We start from the raw sequence: 16,839 nt of genomic DNA, 5'->3' as shown, positions 1-16,839 counted from the left end.
TGCTGGGCTGCTTGCACGGGCTGGGGAGGGCAGAAGATGGAGACTGAGGGAGGATGTGATCCAGAGGAATGCAGGTGGGAGGAAGGGATTTAGCATGATGGTGATGGCTGTGTGATTGGAAGTGACAGGAACAATAGTGCATGGCTGTGTCTACACTGCCTGCTAGACACACGCTGGCCTCTCAGGAAAGGGGAGCACAATACTTTTAAATTGAAGTGGATGGGGCTGCGAGACGGAGGGAAGAGAAAAGGAAATAAAACATAAGGGCTTTCAAACTGCTGGGCGAGCTGGTGCTTTCCTTCCAGCCACAGCAAAGCACGAGTGGCTGTGGGAAAGTGGGGCTGATGCAGATCTAAGTCATTCCTGAACATATCCAGCTGTGGATGATGGAGAGCTTGGACAGCTCAGAGAGGAGAGAGCTCCAGCCCAGCCCACACTGCTGCCCAGCTCCCACCAAACTGCACCAAACTGCCTTTATCCCACTGAGCAGCAGGGGCTGCGCTCTCACAGGGAGGAGAGGCCGTGGACATCTCAGGGAACATCCCCGACAGCTCCAGGGTGAAACACAGAAACCACCACTGCATGCAGTGGGCAGAACAAAAAGACCCCAACAGCACTCAACCACATGGCCAGCTTCAGTAAAACTCATGTACAACACAGCTGGAAGAGCTGTTCTTACCCACCACAGCAGATCCATGTCTCTGTGCTGATCCAGCCCTGGTGATGGCTAACACTCACTCCTTTCTGTCACCTGGAAAATAAAGACAACTTTTGTTATGGCTTAGTGTTTTTCTCCTTTGCAAAGCTTTGGCTGTGATTGATGAAGCTGCCTGACATTGTCAGAACTCACTTGAACTAATAAACAATGGAAATGCCTTTATTTGTGCTAGAGCCAGATCCATCCCACTCACAGCCCCAGGTGTGCTCTTTGCTGGGAGCCCATGATGTACTACCTGAACCCCTGCTCACCATTCTTCATGTTGATCATTTACCATTTTCTGCCTTTTATCTATTCTATGAACATTTTGCCCTAATTGCTCAGCTATTTGTTGATTATCCTGCAGTCATCTGTCAGATCCTTTCATTCATTAATCTGTGAGACCCTTCAGTTGCTATTCATCTGATAAGGAAGTTTTTAACCACCGATTCTCTCAGAGTCATATCTCACTTCATGTCGAGGTCTTAAAAGGAACAGAATCATGGCAGACTGTAGCTGTTTGTGGAGTCATTCAGATGGGAACACCACATCCTGCTTTCTGCCACTCACCTGTACTAACCTCCTCAAAGCTTCCTTTGGAAGCTAAACCCCTCACATCCTGAGGTTTGCGGGCATTCTGCTCCGCGCAGTCGCTGCCTTGTAACTAGACGGGCAAAAAACTTGTTCAGCAAAATGAAATCCTTCCTCCTGGCTGGCTCAGCCCGTGGGGAAGCACAGCTGACAATGCCTGTGGGATTGCTGCCACTTGTAGTGAGCGAGGCGAGCCCTGCTCCTCTCTGCACGCACCCGAGCGCATCTTGCGCCAGCCTCGCTCTGCGCCAGCCCCAGCCACCTGCACAGCACGTTTCTGCTTCATGTGGATCTGTTCTGACAGAGGCAATTAAACCTGCACGGGCCGCTGCACATCGGGAGGCTGCGGTACCTGAGTCAGTTCAGCACCCTGCACGAGCAGAGCTGCTCGTGCCCCGCGTCCTGCTGCAGCCCTCCCTGTCCCCGTCACCCACCAAGGGCTGAGCTGCCAGCCCAGGGCTCACAGGCACCATCCTGTGCTGCACTGAACACGCTGCATTTCAAGGAAGCACGACGAGGGTGTTGTGCCACTGGCCGCCCTCCAACGGGATAATCCAATTTTTCTGATTTCCAGACTAAATATACTCATTCCTTTTGACAAGGAGTTGCGGTGTCAATAAGATTTGAGATGCACAGACAATAGGCTGGAACGTGGTATCTTTCTTTTTTGTGCCAAATTGGCGCTTTTTTCCCTGGCTGACAGAGGCAAACCATGCATGAGGAAGCTTCCTGGGTCCAGCCAGCCCAGCACTGCAGCTCGGGCTAGGCTGGCTTCAGCTTGACTGAGCTGCCTGCTTTCCTACACCCTGCTCCCACTGCCTGGTTTGCTCTAAAAGCTTAGCTGGAGGATGACTCACTTCAGTGAGCATCAGAATAAAATCCTGCATACAATTAAGTGTGTACAGTGCTCTCAGCTAGGCAGAGCAGTGGGGCTGGGCAGCTTTGGAATTAATTCCACACTCTGTTTATCAGGAGTCTGGCCTTCAATACCTTGTATTGCTCCTAAATATTTTACCTCTTGTTGCACTAATTGAACCTTTTGTCTGTTGACTTTCAATCCTCCCTCATGGATTGCAGCCAAATCTTCCAGTCTGCTGACACACTTGTTCTTCAGCATCTACCCAGTTCAGGTGTGAGCCACGTCTGATGTCACACACTTCCTGCAGGCTCATTTCTCCCAGGGATTGTTCATTTCATTGGGGTGATGTGTATGTGACAGATCACAGGAGCTGGTGAAATCCTTGAGGAACTCAAGTGAAATATTTTTTTCCCCCCTCCTGAACTGTAAACCCCAAACTTTTACCAACATTTCTCTGCTAACGTGATGTGTATGTGACAGATCACAGGAGCTGGTGAAATCCTTGAGGAACTCAAGTGAAATATTTTTTTTTCCCCTCCTGAACTGTAAACCCCAAATTTTTACCAACATTTCTCTGCTAAAGAGCTGAAGAAAAATGCATTTGCTAGATCTATGGCCAAAACCCACTTATCTCCTTGTACCATGGCAGCCGTAATTTCTGGCACTTTAACAAGAAGAGGTGATGTTTGCAGAGTTACAGCTTTTAATGCTCTGAAATCCACAGTAAGATGCATCTTTCTATTTCTCTTTAATGCCAGCCCCACAGGGGAATTACACACCCTGGGTCACTGCACTGGCACTCCTGGATCCACCAGGCTTTCTGGGCTCGCCTGGCTTCTTACAGCTTTTCTGCAGTCTTGGATCAAGCCCTGCTATTAAAGCAAAGGCATTAATCTTCCCATACTCCAACTTATCTCAGGCTTATACTTGCAGAAAGGTAACTGACCCTCATCCCAAGCTCTCTTGACTATTTCAGGAGCCTTTACAGGAAAACATCATTTTGTAGGCAAGGTAATTATGAGTCTTTCTATTTCTGTATTATACTTGCACAGTTAGTCAGATCTAAACTCACCTGTTTTGTTTAAGGAACAGGCTGCTGAAAAGCCCATTTTTTATCCTGTACATGATGCTGAATACAAAAAGCCTCAGGAACACTCTCCAGTAAGCAGTTTGCACTGGAGTGTGTGTGGGGCAGAGCTGAGGCTCTCCCTGCACCACAGTAAACCCCTGAACACCCGTGTCTGTTGGGGCACCTTATGGGCACCCTGACTCTTGCAGAATATGAATTTCCATAGTCACTGAGGCACCAGAATCTAATAACAGTTTGGGCTCCCAGTAGCTTGTTTTTCATTGCTGTTGTACAGTTCTGCCAATTTATGCATTAAGACACTAATGGATTTTATATTCCATCTCGCCAGATCTTCTCCCAGGCTCTAGTTCCCTCCAAACCCTATTTCATGTCTGCTTCAAATGCCATTTCCAAGATTTATCCAGCCCAGACAGGATACCCTCTGCCTTCCTGTGGGCAGACAGCCACAAACTGCAGGACAGTCAAGGGTCCTCTCCTCCCCCACAGCTTTGGGTTTGTTTGTCCCCTGGACCCTGATCCATGAAAGCAATGATTGCTGGCAACAATTGCTTTGCCTAAGAACTTTTAAGATCCTTTTCTTTCTAGAGAATCCTTCCAGTCCTCCTGGCACATCCTTGAACCCCTGCCCCTAATTTATGTCAGCAGCATTCCCATGTCATGCCTGACATCCAGAAAATTCTGAATTCCAGTTCATTATCCCCCAGCTCAAAATCAGCTTTCACTGTAGCCAGCTGCAGTTAACTGAGTCTCTCAGTGGTCTCTCTGGTCCCTGTCTCCCTGAACTAACAGCTTTCTTTACCATGGGGGGACCCTCCTCGCCTGTGTCCTTACCCTGCAAAGGAGCACCCCTCTCCAGGGTGAGTTCTGGGTGAAACAGGACCATCCCAAATATCTCCACCCAGTCACCAGGATCACTTCTCCTTCTCCAGTTTGTAGTGCAGTCAATATATCCAGTTGGCTGATGGCCTCTGTTCATATTTCTCACTTGCTTTCTCACTGGAGTCTCAGCATTCAAGTGTTCCTGCTCACTCCGTGTGGCAATGATTTGATTTCTGCTCCTGCCTGCTCAGCCTCTCCCAGCCTCGCTCTCCTGGACCTGACTGCTGGGTTACCACCAATCTGCCACAGGTGAAATGCAGCCTGAGATGCATTCAGACACCCCCCTCCCCTCCAGCAGAATGAAAATGGCTTGGCTAATATCACTTCTACTAAAGGCAAGTAGAGGAGCTGACAAGTGCCACTGCTGCCCTTGCACCAGACCATTTTGGGGCATTTAAATGTGCTTTAAGGTACCCAGATGCCAAAGTCAAGAGCAGGCCTGCCAGTGGTGAGCCCTTTTCAGATCCCTGCATGGTAGCTGGCATCTTCTGCTACTGAGGATTGTTCATGCTCCATTACAGCCTTGGTTCTTTCCTTATATTGCCTGGTTTCAAAGGCAAATGCTCCTGATCTGCCAGTTCAAGCCCTTTTATACCACGGCTAACTTTGCAACTATATTATTATTATTAATAATAATAGTAATAATCATAATAGGCTATTATGTACAATGAAAGGATCAGTCTGTGAAACAGATCCCAGTTCCCAACAGTTCCCCAGCCTATTTGCTTCAGGTCTACCCAGTAACGTTGAGCTGGCAAGAGAATAAACACCCCCAGAAGTGCTGCAGCCAGTGTCACTCTCTGTGCCATGACCCTTGTCACCAATGATGCCCTCACCTTAACCCTTTGTTGCCCACACGAGCTGCACAGCTCCTTACAGTGCTGTTGCCCATGTGAAACACACTGAAGTAGATCTCCCTGCCCTGAAGGGTCACACTGCCTGGCCCTCTCTGTCAGCCAGGGGTTGCTGGCTGGAGAGCCCTGCAGAGGAGCAGCTGCCTGTGAAGTTTTGCCCTCTCAGGTGTCCCTTTTTGGGGGTCCCTGATGGCGCTGCTCCCTCTGCAAGGGAAGCCGTGGTGCCCCGCGCTGCGCTGTGGCAGCGCTGCCGCGCGTACAGAGAAGGACTCTGTGATTTGTGGTGCTATAAAAGCTGAAAACCTCCATCATTGCCTTTTATATATAATTGAAAACACAATAATTGACTGCAGTGCCAAGTGAGGAAGGCAGCAGCCCCCTGGAAGCACACTGAGGCGGCCGCGCGCACGCAGCCGCCCGCCGCCAGCCGCTGCTGTGTGACTCCTCTTAATAGAGGGCTGAAAATAAATCAGAATTATTTCCAGATTAGAGGGGGAAAAGTCCTGTGAAGATGTTTCAGTCAAGCACAAAGAACACAAAGAGAGCAGTCTCTTTGCCAGTCAGCACAGCATTTGCTTTCCTCTGGTCCTTTGCTCTCCTGATCTCCTCCTGTTCTCAAAAACAAACCGGCTTCATCTTTTTCTTCTGTCTGAGACAGATGAACACACAGGATTGTAAAGCTGCTGCATCCACACTGCTGTGTCTGTGAGCAAGCTATGTGTCTCCCGGAGTCTCCCTTTTAATTTTGTTGACAGAGGTCCCAGCCAAACTCACGTTGAGCCAAATCAACGTGGTTCCTTTCAGAACTTGGTTACAACAACAGCAAACACCAGCCTACAGCCACAGTACCCAAGACAATAAACTCTGTTCCTCCTGGCACCACCTGTCCAAATCCCAACCCTACATAGGCCTTAAGCCAGGCCTATGTCACATGAGAGAGGTCACAGCAGGGCTCAGGGACACCTGGGATGCACCTCTGCCAGCCCCAGGCTCCCAAAGATGTCCACGACACGGAGCTGCTGCCCCACCTCTGCCTGATGCCCTGACTGCTGCCAGGGCAGAGCAGTGGGTAAAGGTTCTCTCTTCTCCCATGGTGTGGAACTGCAGGCAGATCACTGACTGCAGCACTGGAGCACATGGGGACCTTGCACCACCTCCTCGGTGCTCCTGCTGGAGGACAAAGCCTGGAAGATCTGCTGTGTGGCACATGAGGAGCAGGGAGATTGGGAAGGGGAAAGAAGAAGGAAAAGGCTGAAAGGAAAGCAAAAACCCCTCCCAGAATGCCACCAGCATCCTCCAATTCAGGTGTTTGCATGAGGAGAATATTTCAGTTTTGACTGCTCAAGTGTGTTGTTTTGTTTACCTTGGGGACTTCTAAGGCAAATTATAGAAACAGGCCAGTTTGCTTCACTCTCATTTTCAGGCAGTTTCACTTTCAGCTTCTCCTGCACAAACAACATGGTACAATTTGGGGGCTGCAAAGGCTGCAGGGAAATATTGATTTCCTCACAATAACACTAAAACAGTTCGACCCAACATTTTCTGAAGGCTTTTACAAAACATACATTTTGAGGGACAAGTTGGGCTTGACAGACTTCTTTTAAAGAGAGCTGCCTTTCTTGTAGCCACCTCAGAACCCTTATTTACTACTTTATATAGTATAAAAAGACAATTGGGGATGTGAGCAATTTCTCAGGTAAATCCCTCTAAAGTTTCAGATTATCTGGCTATGTGAAAACCTGTATTGTAACGCAAGAAAAATTCCAATTATTCAGCTAATTAAAAAAGACTTCATTATAATATAGAATAATTAATTTCTTTTGATACTTACAACTCAGACACTCCTTTGTATACCTCAGGGGCCCAGAAGTTTTAGTGAATGCAACAATGGGAATTGCTTCTCAGAACAGCCAGCTTTCTCTGAGGCTTTTCTGAGCCTGGCACTAGTTCTGTATGTGAGAGTAGGGACTGATGGCCAATATTACAGCTGGAGGTCCCTGAGCCATCAGATCTCAAATGCAGAAGGTCAGATGCCACCTCGACTATCAAAAGCGTTCCAAAAAAAGACACCAAAGTTCCCCTAACTGCCACACTGCTCCTGCACTTCTGCACTGTGTGAAGTGCAGCTCAGCTCATCTCATCTCACCATCACAGCCCCAGCCCAGCCCCGTGGAGTGTCACTGCACTGGGAACTCCAGAGCCAGGCTCTCTTCAAACCCTCTGTGCCACGGTTTGAGCACAGAGTGCCAGTCCCCCTGCCCTGTGAACCTGCTCTGTGTCATCCCTCCAGCTCTGGGGGCACAGCTGCTCCTCTGCCATCACTCCAGTGTGGGTTCTGCCAGAGCTGCAGGGATTGGGGTCACAGCTCAGCCCCCAGAGAGGGGCAGCTCAGAGGGACAGGCAAGGCCAGGAGATGCCAAGGTGCAAATGAGGCTGATGCCCATCACAGTGACCTCTTCCTCATTTTGTGCCACTTGCATTGACTGCAGAGCCCCCCCTAATTTAATTTCCTGCCCATTTTAACTGAAGGAAACAGATCTCAGCTCCTGCCCCCCATCCCATGGGACTGGTGGTGACTGCTGCCAGCAGCTCCCTCAGCCAGGCACGGATCCACCAAGGATGTGTCTGCACACTGGTGCCCAGGATGGAGGGGCAGCTCAGGGGGAGGCAGACACCCCCAGACAGCTGCCAGATACTGAACAGACTCATGTACAAACCTGGAGAGGGGTGGGAAAAGGCAATGCAGGGTCTCTGTGTCTGCCAGGACAGGAGGTGCTCCTTGGGACATTTGCATTCCTCCAAAGCCAGCTCACAGCAAGGACTTGGTTTGGTGAAGGCCTGCAAATGACTGCTCTGTGAGGTCAGTGTCACCTGACTGGCTGCTCCAGCATCAGTACACCTTCACTCAGCACACCTGACATGTTCTTCCCTTCCAGTCCAAGCTTGAGAAAGCAGCCCCCCCTGGGAAGCTGTGTGCCCAGGGAGAGCCTGCTGCCACGCAGCCAGCTAAGGATTCGTGCTTTGTTGACTCCTTTCTCCCAGAAAGCATTGGAGAGGAGAGATTTCTGAGAGCTTTGGGGGCTCTGAGGTCCAGCACCTTAGCCTGGGGCTCTGACACCCCAGCAGCACCTCTGTGTGCCTGTGCATCTCCCAGCACATCACCTAACAGGACCCTTCCCCATCCCTTCATCCTCCTGGACATTTTGGAGATGAAGGCAGGCCAACAGCCCATCACACAGCCAGGCACGTGATGGACACTCAGTGGAACAGACAGTCAATGCTGCTCGTACAGAAGGAGGTGTTCACCCCATTTCTGCTCTTGGTGGAGCACTAAATCCCAGTGGAAGTTATTGTGCCACCTTCTTTCTCGCTCAAGGCTCTAAATCTCCTCTCCACCCCTTCATGTGGCACAGATAAGAGCTGCATTTACATCCCTTCAGTCACACCCCGCTGCACAGGAAGGTAAAGCCACTTTGCACAGGTTTGTTAGCAATGCAAGACCCTTTCCCACAATGGTAAACTTCTTTCTGCCATCTTTGATGGCAAAATAGGAAAAGGAAAATTCAATTATATTTCAATCCCTAATAAAATTCACTTATCTTTCATCTTTTTCTATTTTTAAATTATACCTGCATTTGCTACTTTTACTGGATCTTCTCCCTTTTAATATTCAGTAAACCGTGTGTGCATCCTCACTCATCTCCACCTCTGTGAAGAATTAGAAAGAATTAATAAGCTGGGATATTTGAATAAAATCCTTTTTATTTCATGGCCTGATTTTGCTTCCATAAACTCTGCATTTATAGCAACCTCATAAATTACCAACGTATACAGAAAATAAATACTCCTTGTCTCTCCCACTAAGCCTGCAGACTTAGCAAACAGATCTCTCAAAATCGCAGGAAAAGGAAAGGATATTTTCTTTTCAACTCATTCAACTGGAAATACAATTTTGAGAAAAGCAAAGCAGTGTTTCCCTTTCGCTGTTTCCATTTCATTTGGGCTGATAAATGCCTCTGGGACACAGCATTTCTGGTTTCACCTCTTCTCAGCTGCCTGTCTTTCTCTGTTTCCTTCTCCCTCTCTCTCCCTCTGCCCTGCTTTTCCAACTGGCCTGAAAAACAAGAGGTACCTGGCAGCTGCAGAATGGTGGCTGTCTCTGGTTGCTGTTTGTGACTTTCTGCCCACTGGTTTCCTTCAGAGCAGCCCAGATCAGGCTGGGAAGGGGCTGAGCTCTTCACTGCTGACAAGAACCAAAGGATGTTCCAGGAGGTGTCAAAGCCCCACGGTTCAGCAGGCACCAGATGTGAGTGACAGCACCTCACTGCAAAGAGCCCCATCCAACAAAGGCATGTGACAGCCCTGAAAGAGAGGAGAGCCACTGTGAATTCATGTCCTTCTTTGTGCTCCTGCTGGCAGCAAGGCACTGAATTAGTGTGAAAATTGAGCAAAAATTAATCTTTGCCTCATAATCCATTATTTAAAAAGGGAACACTCACTCACTATAATTTCCAAGTCACTGCTACAGCAAAGTCATTGTGAAATCTGTAAGTTTGCCATAGGGGAAAAATAGCAACATAAGACTAGGTCTTGAGATTTGCCAGAGTGCCAGACTCTTAATCTGCTTACTGCACTCACCATTTGCAATTTTGCGTTGCAGTTAGAGCCTCCCCAAGGTCACCCCAAACATCTCAGAGCTCTTAACCATCTGCCTCTGATTCCTAAAAACTGACATGGAGATGGAAGGACTCATTAGGGTCACTCATTTAGCTCTAATGAAGAGCCCCTGGCTGGTGCACTGTGAGCAGAGCCAGGGCAGCACAGCAAAACCCTGGGTGCTCACAGCTCAGGCCACAGCTCATCTGTGTGCCCAGAGTGCCTGACTGCACTCACCTGTGTGCCCAGAGTGCCTGCACTCACCTGTGTGCCCAGAGTGTCTGCACCCCCCTGTGTGCCCAGCTGCACTCCCCTGTGTGCCCAGTGCCTGCACTCACCTGTGTGCCAGCTGCACTCACCTGTGTGCCCAGCTGCACTCACCTGTGTGCTCAGAGTGCCTGGCTGCACTCACCTGTGTGCCCAGTGCCTGCACTCACCAGTGCCCAGTGTCTGACTGCACTCCCCTGTGTGCCAGCTGCACTCCCCTGGGTGCCCAGCTGCACTCACCTGTGTGCCCAGCTGCACTCACCTGTGTGCCCAGAGTGCCTGGCTGCACTCACCTGTGTGCCCAGCTGCACTCACCTGTGTGCCCAGCTGCACTCACCTGTGTGCCCACAGTGCCTGCATTCACCTGTGTGCCCAGCTGCACTCACCTGTGTGCCCAGTGACTGCACTTCCCTGTGTGCCCAGCTGCACTCACCTGTGTGCCCAGAGTGTCTGCACCCCTCTGTGTGTCCAGCTGCACTCACCTGTGTGCCCAGAGTGCCTGGCTGCACTCACCTGTGTGCCCAGTGCCTGCACTCACCAGTGCCCAGTGTCTGACTGCACTCCCCTGTGAGTGAAGGCCAGGCAAACTGGGGTCCCACAGCAGCCCCCCCAGCCCCTGTTAGCCCCAAAGCCCTGCAGGCAGAGCTGTGGGGTCAGAAGCTCCCCACAGCCCCCCTGGCCAGCGGGTCAGGGGCTCAGCTGGCCCAGCCTCGTGCCCCTGGCACTGCCAGCCCTTGCTCTGTGCCACGCCTGGAGCGAGCACAGCTGTGCCACAGACACTGCAGGGCTGCTCTGTCTCAGCCTTCCCTGGGATTTGGGAGAGCAGGATAAACCACAGAGTCTCCAGGAGCCGTCTCCAGGTTTTTGGGAAGGCAGGACCAGGTTCCTGCACCCCCAGGTGCCTCTCCTCCCCCTGGAGCATGGCACTCACACATCCCTTGCTGGTGTGTGCAGGTTTTGATGCTGTTTGGGCTCCTGTGAGTTGTTTTGCAGCCTCGGATGCCAGGCTCTGCTGGAATCCCTAAGATTTAATGTAATAGAACAACCCTGCTAACAAGGAAATACATATGTTACTGAGCGTGACACACGCACACAAACCCAGCTCCTGCTACCACACAAGAAAGGACTAGCAGGGAAATTTGTGTTTTGTTCCTGCTTTTAGGAAAACGCAAAGGAAACAATAATGGTACACTATAAAACAGCAATAAAAAGAATGGAGATTAGGCTGCAACATGCAGGCACTTAAAAAGAAATAAATAGCAAAAAATGCCTAAATTTGTTTCAATTGGGTCTGAAAAACAAACCTGAGACAAAAACCTGCCCCCCTCCCCAAAAGCCACAGACTGCCTAAAAAAAGATTTTATGGGAAGAAAAGACTGATGAGTACTTTGAGAATGTGTTAACTTTTGAACAGCTTGAATATTCAAATTGGAATAAAAATATTCCTTCAATTAAAAATTATTAAAATTAGCTCAAAGTATTTTTTGGTGTGTTCACTGCAAGAATTTAATAGGATCTAGTACTCAGCAAAGCTTTGAAGCAAAAATAACGTCTCAGGAGCTCATTACGCATTAAATCCTATCAAAAAGCAGAATCCCACTATGAAATTAACACAATTTGCAAATCATTATTGCAGGTTACTCCTTCCCCTGCTCTTTTGGTCACTCTAAACTTCAATCTGTGATGTTGTCAAAAGCAACAATAACAAAAACCACTCAGAATCAAACGGGGATTGCATCTGAAGCACCCTGAGCTGCAAACAGCATGGTAGAATAGTCACACACAACAACAAACACAGCAGAAGCTGTCAGGAAAGCCAGGAGGTAGAAAGTGAAGGGAATCAGGGGATGTGGATGAGAATAATGTTTGGGAACTTTTTGTACAGGAGGAAATGTTAAACCTCCATGGGCTTCTGTTAATGCAGTGGTGTAGCTTTCAGTCTGGGTCTTAGCACGGCTGAATTAATTGGTTATTTTATGGGATGTGTTCACTCACAAGTGTTCATGAAATATGAAACACTGGACAAAGTCTCCTTTTAATGAAATGCTGGTTCTCGTTTCCTCTCGCTGAATTGGAGGAAGAGGGGAAAAAAAGGCCAATCAATATGGTCTGAAACAGCAATAGCTCATTAAAATTGGAGGCTGTCAATATAGAATGTGTCTATCACTTGGGGGTACTGGAGTGGTGCTGGTAATGGCACTTTATTCTGTTTTTGTTAAAGGTATTGTGGTGTCTGCTAAAACTGACCAGTGCCTTCAGCATTTCTGGGGGCCAGAGCAGGTGGCAAGTGAGGGAGAGCCACCAACCTGTGCTGGGGTAATGTGGGAACCAGCGTAGCTGAGTTAGGGGATTCATCTCCACAGAGCCCAGCTGTTATTTTTAATGCAGTATGTGGAATATTAAACTGTTTATCTTGTTATTGAAGCCATAAGAAGGCTCTTTCATGTCATCATTTCTATTTTATTTTGTTTAGAGTCCTTCATTAAGTTTTCATATGAAAGATCTGTAATTTAGATCTTCAAAGAACTTTCAAAATGTAAGTTTTAGGGACGACAAGTGCTGTATGTGTGCAGTTCTATTCTGAAGGCAAAGTCAAATCGCAAAAATACCATCAAGAGTGTTTCTTCCTTTCCTTTTTTATTTATGAGTAAAACACAGGGGATTTCTCTAGGGAAAAAAGAATTAGTCTGACTTGATACTAATCAGCACATGCAGAAGCCTAAACCAGTGCTACCTCTGAAAGGCTAAAGAAGGCCTTGTCACCTGTGGGCCAGGGCAAAAAGCCCCAGATTAATTAGAGGTAGTTTATGACCAGGAACACTCTGCATATAAGCACCGGGTTTGTTTTGCAATCCTAATTCTTAGCAGTGAAACCCCCAAAGCCCCTCAAACCTGCAGGGGTTTCAGACTGCTGTTGGGTCAGCGAGCACAGCCTGGTTTTCGGACAGCTGGGAGCAGAGCAGAGCCTGGCCTGGCTGTTCAGCTTTATTTCTCTGCTGCAGTGTGCAGCCCTGGCGAGGAGTGCAGCCTGAAGAGCATTTCACTGGGACATTCCATCAGCAGCCACAGCAGGGTTCAGGAGCTGCACACCAAATCCCTGCCCCACACAAGTCTGTACCAACGTCCTGACAAATCCCAAAAGATTTATTTTGCTACATCCAAGGCTGATAACCCCTCTGGGGTCAAGTCCCTTATTATAAATCAGTCCATCAATCCCCAAGATTGCTAAAGTGTTTGGTTTCACGTTGTGATGGTGAAGCAATTAAAAGCTCAGCCCTAAACAAATTAGATTTTGTATGTCTGGTTTTACAAACATCTAGAAAGGGGTCAGATCTTTTATCACTGTTGTCAAGGGGGAGGGAGAGAATCCATCAAGTCACACAGAACTAATTTACACCACTTAGTGAAAAAATTGGAGCTATAAATGGTAATCCAAGTAGAAAGGTTTCTTTCAGGACAGAAATGCACGAGGCTCTGCTGAAGCCTGACAGATCACGAGCTGGTACTAGCTGAGGAATCAAAAGAATTAGGGACATGCTGGAGAAAAGGGACCTCCAACAGTGACTGGGAAAATGCTGGAATCTGGAGTTGTCTGGCTGTGTTTGTACAAGTGTACTGTTATCTCCAGGTGCTGCTTCCCCATCGTGCCCTGGAGCTCAGAGGGTCACTCTGCTGCACTCCCCTGCAGATGTGCCCAGCTGTGCTCCCCTGGCAATTCCCATGGGGGGTTGTGATCTCACAGGGACTCTCAGGTCCCTGTTCCTGGCACTCACCCCATCCAGCTGCAGCTCTCAGGTGTTCCCCACACTCACCCCATCCTGCTGCAGCTCTCCATTCCCAGTTCCCCACACTCACCCATCCTTCTGTCCCTCTTGCCTGTTAGGCACTGAGACACAAACAGCAGCACCCTGAGCTGGAGCAGGCAGGCTGGGAAAGTCTGACCAAATTGGGGCTGTATTCAGCCCTGAGTGATGCCAACACGTTTTTGGGTTAAATTTCTCCTTAAATTCTGCCAGCAAGTCCACCCAGGCTGAAGAGTGCAAACTGCTCAGAGTAGGGACCATCACTCACTGTGCCTTCACTCATCAAGGCACAAGGCTAATGCCTTATCTTTAATGAAAGTCTCCACATGTTCCTGTACTATAAATAATAATTTAAATATTGTATGTCTCAGCTCCAGTGGCTGAGCTTGAAGTGATCATTTTGGAAAGATGGAACAGCTCTCATCTAAAAATACGTATCTGAAAAACTATTCTGGAAGAAGCGAGACTTATAAATTGATAAATGAGTTGAAGCTGGGATGGAGACCATGATGAGAGGAAAAATTCAGCTCTCAGAAGGAAGGAAATTAAAGGAAAGCAAGAACTGTTCCAAGACTTTCATTGTTTAGAATTAAGGATTTGAGGTGTAGCGATGTAAAAACTGGGAAAGTGGCATTCTGAAAATGCTGACCTAGATGAGGAGCTTCTGAATCCAAAAAAACATCATTAAGGAGACTTTCCACTTAACAAAAATAAGCAGGAAAATTGGAATTTATTTTTTTTTCATGGAAATGTAACTTTGTAGGAGATTAAAGAAGCATGACAGAAACCCAAAATGAGGATTCAGAGGAAGCACATCTCAGCCAGCTAGGTGGCTTTGATCCTAATTGATAGGAAGGCCAGGCACCGTCACTCCTCCCAGTCCCTCCACACGAGCAGCAAGGCCAGACACCAGAGCCTGGAGAGTGTAAGAGTCCATCCCTGCACTGCATTTACTGCTACACCCAGCCTGCTGCCCCTGGGGAGGACATCTCCACCACTGAGGCTTGGGCTTGGACAAAATTCTACACTTTTCATAAATAAACAGCATTTTTATACCTTAAACCTGCTTTTTCACTGAAAATACATGATATTGCATGTTTTTCTGACAGTCAAAAGCACAGAGTAGGAACAGTCCCTCAGACATATTCCCTTTAATAAACCAGTAAAATTCTAGCGTATTTTTTTCCACATTCCATGTAAAGAGCAGAAAACATTTCTCATTTCCATTTGAATTTTATCGCTTCACTAATACAAAAGACATGTACTTCTGAGCATGACCTACCAAAGGTCTTCGAATTTCATAGCGCACAGACCTAATTAATTGCTTTATTAATGGTTATGATAAAACCAGAGCTCTGCTTCCTACTTAGGAAAACCTTTTTCTCTGAGTCATTGTGATGTAAACACATGAAGGTGAAAGCACCCAGCAACACTGGCACTGGGGATGGGTGAAATTCAGAGAGGAGGATGCAGAGGGGCTGGGAAGTGAAGGAGGGAAGAAAACAGAATAACATGGAGCAGGATCTATTTCTGTGGGCAGAATGAATGGGCAGCTTTTATATTTGGGAACAAAACCACCTTCCCACAGCCCCACCTCGACCCAGTCACAGAGGAGACCTCATGGCGAGGAGAGTTCTTGGACAGAGCCTCACTTGAGGCACACAGGAATCAGTGAGAAGCTCCAGCCCTGCAGTAGGTTTTGTTTTAGCCCTAAAAGCTTACAGCACCCACCTCAGCTTCAGTGAAAGCTGCAGCTTCACTGGGATGGTGAGCAAAAACTGCAGGAAAGCACTCTGTTGACTCAGAAATTCTCCACTTGCAAATGGAGGGAAAGAATGAGCAGGTGATGGAGAGCTTGAGCAGCTTGGGCTGGAGAAGGAGACCGAAAATGAGTGGCTGCCTTGGCACTGGGTGTGGAGGGCTGGGAAATGGGGAAGGTTAAGTCTGCACTTACCCTGCACTGCAGTTCAAGCAGGAGACTTTTATGCTGACAGAATGCAGGCTGGAAAGGGAGAAGAAAGCTGATTGATAGGAAAGAATCAAGCAAGTGAAAGTGAATAATAGAGGAGCAGACAGTAATTGTTGAAGGAGATTTGATAAACTGTTTCAGAGCAAGACAAGGAGCAAAGAGTCAAATACTGTGCTGCCATAAAAGCCAAAAGTCAGAAAAAATAATAAAAGCAAGGATTTTTTTTTTCTTCCCTCTCAGAAAATGCCTAATGGGGCTACATGAGAGAACAATCAATTGGGCTGATTTAAACTGTGTTAAAAATTATTTTTAAAATAATCCAAATTATTCCACTCGATTTAATTGGTGAATCAGCAAGATCTACCACATCCTATTTGAGACCAGGGTGGAGGATTATGAAATGAAGCACAGAGAGGAGCAGGGCTCCCACAGGAGCCCTTTGCAAGAAACCTGAGAAGGAAAACATTAGGAAGGTTTGAACAAGAACCTTTTAGCAGGCACTAAAAATATGACCAAAATGTCAACCTTGAGGAGATCCCAAGACTGAAGAAAGGGATAATAGTTAAGGGGGCCCAAACTGGACAAGACAGGACACCTCTGTCAGCTGCATGCCACAGCAGGAGGGACTGAGGAACAGGGGCTGTGCTGCTGGGCCCAAACTGGACAAGACAGGACACCTCTGAGGACACCTCTGTCAGCTGCATGCCACTGAGGAACAGGGGCTGTGCTGCTTGGTGCCAGGACTTGAGAGAGCAGCCCTGGCTGATGGATGCACTGCAGAGCTGGCAGCAGGGCTGGAAGGGCTGAGGGATTCCACCCTTCTTGCCACAGGGAACCGAGGAAACAACCAGACCTCGGGCAGTCTGCATTCTGAAGGAGGAACTCAGCAACAGCACTGGGGCTTTCTAATTGAAGAGATGAAACACTGTGTGACCCATTGTTTGCAGTCCTTGTGCAAGGGCCTCTGAGAAAGAACAGAAAGCAAGGAGTGCCCTGGAGCCTCGCAGGTGTGGAGAGGCACACACACAGAGCGTGCACACAAACACAGAGTGCACACACACACACACACAAAGTGCACACACACACACACACAAAGTGCACACACACACACACACAGAGATGGGTTCCATCCCCAGGCTCCCTGCTCGTGCTCCCAGGGGATGACCGTGGGGTT

Source organism: Onychostruthus taczanowskii, unplaced genomic scaffold (genome assembly GCF_017590055.1).
Source record: "Onychostruthus taczanowskii isolate IOZ18803 unplaced genomic scaffold, ASM1759005v1 scaffold13, whole genome shotgun sequence".
Lineage (NCBI taxonomy): Eukaryota > Metazoa > Chordata > Aves > Passeriformes > Passeridae > Onychostruthus > Onychostruthus taczanowskii.
Note: the sequence above shows the minus strand (reverse complement) of the source record.